The 1,867-nt window shown below is 50.5% G+C and overlaps 1 pseudogene across 1 annotated transcript; it reads left to right on the top strand.

The window, feature by feature from the left end:
* Positions 1-674: 674 nt before the first annotated feature.
* On the top strand, positions 675-1,567 carry LOC309826068 (MAU2 chromatid cohesion factor homolog; annotated as a pseudogene). Its single transcript has one exon. The product of its transcript is annotated as an MAU2 chromatid cohesion factor homolog (transcript).
* The last annotated feature ends 300 nt before the right edge of the window (positions 1,568-1,867 follow it).

Below are 1,867 nucleotides of genomic sequence, written 5' to 3'. Positions count from 1 at the left end.
AAGTCCTGATTGTAATATCCTTTTAATCTCTTGGCTGTACCATCCTCCAGCTCTCTAAGTGCTTGCACAGACATCACTCACCCAGCATTCCTCAGCAGCCTCTTCAGTGGAATGGTGTCTGTGAGCCCTGTGCTCCTGACTTTGAGAGCAGACCAAACAGAGCAAGCTCTTGTTGGCTTCACAGAAGATCTTCTTTGTCTCCTTATGGGTCCCACACGTATGTTCCTTAGAGTTCAGGAATTGCCCGAGATTTGCTTTTCTGACAATGGACACCAGATTCTTCAGAAGAAAATTGGTTTTGAGGTTTGTCTGCTCTGATCGTTGTCTGCACACTGGGCAACTGGCAGGGTCTTCAGCTTGCTCCCAGAAAAGACAAAGACAGGACCTACAGAAGCTGTGTCCACAGCCTATGGTGAGTGGGTCTAGAAGGTAATTCAGGCACACGAGGCAGGTGAGCTCTTTCTGGAAGGCTCCTGGGATGTCTGAGTCCATTTTTCTAAGGGAGGGAAATCAGGAGTTTATTCCTCTTCCCCCAAGACAAATGAGGCCCAAGGACCAAGAGGACTTGGTGTCAGCCTGCAACCTCCTGAGTGTGGAGGCCGAGAACACTCCATGTGGTGGGATCTGAGTACACACGGCCACTGGTCCTGCTCAGCAAAGGGATGCTGCAGCTGATGCAGTGTAAGTTGCAGGAAGTCCACCCATTGCTGACTCTCTGTGGACAGATAGTTGAGAACTGGCATGGGAACCCTATCCAGAAGGAGTCTCTGTGTGTCTTCTTCCTGGTGCTCCAGGTTACCCACTACCTGGGTGCTGGTCAGGTAAAGCGCGTGAAGCTGTGCCCGAAGCGGCTGCCGCAGTGCATCCACACCATCTCCATACTGCACATGAGAAGATAGTGCCCAGCAACCACGCCAACCTCTTCCACTGGCTGCCCAAGGGACACATGTGCTTGCTTGTCTACCTGGTGACTGTGATGCACTCCATGCAAGCCGGCTACTTAGAGAAAGTGCAGAAGTCCACAGACCAGGCCCTCATGTAGCTGGAGAAGCTCCAGGTGCTCTACTGCAGCCCCATCCTGTCCTCCTTCCAAGTAATCCTGCTTGAGCACATCATCACGTGCAGGCTCGTGACAGGACATAAGGCCACTGCATGCAGAGGGTGTCCCAGGTCTGTCAGCTGTGCCAGCAACCCCCCTGGCTCTGCTCCAACCACTCAGCATACACTGCCGGGCTTGTATTGTGTCTGTGTCAACTGCATGGACAATGCTAAAGCCCAGTTCACCACAGCTTTGCGGCTCACCAGTCACCAGGAGCTGTGGGCCTTCATGGTGACCAACCTGGTGAGTGTGTATATAAGGGAAGGACGTAGACACCAAGAGGTACTATTCAGTTTGTCGGAGAGGATCAGTGCAGACCACAGCTTCCCTGTCAGCTCGCACTGCCGGCTAACGGCAGCTTTCCAAGTGCTTAGGCTCTTCGTCTTCCAGGGACGCTATGAGGAGGCCAGTCGCACTTTACATCATGTTTGTCTCTGCGTATTTCTTGAAGCCTTTCTTTGCTTCTAGGGCATTTTGTACATAGAACAGTTGAAATAAGAACCTCAAAACTTACCGTCTGTCCTGATGTTAAGGTGCGTTTAGTGACCACTCTGTTATCTATATGTAAAGTTAAGGATAAGTTCTTAAGTGTACAGTTAAAAATTCAGTACTTGATATTTAATATTCCACTCTAGCTTTATGGAAGCCAACCCGTGTGTACGTGCATGCATGTGTGCGTGCGGGCTTTGACCCTCCCCTTCACTGCAGCATCTTTCCATTACATAAAACTGTTGTAAATACCTTCCTGTGAGTCCAAATTCAGAGCCT

The sequence above is a fragment of the Grampus griseus genome, assembly GCF_964374135.1.
Source record: "Grampus griseus genome assembly, chromosome: 8".
In the NCBI taxonomy this organism is placed as follows: Eukaryota; Metazoa; Chordata; class Mammalia; order Artiodactyla; family Delphinidae; genus Grampus; species Grampus griseus.
This window is presented reverse-complemented; position numbering and strand designations above follow the sequence as displayed.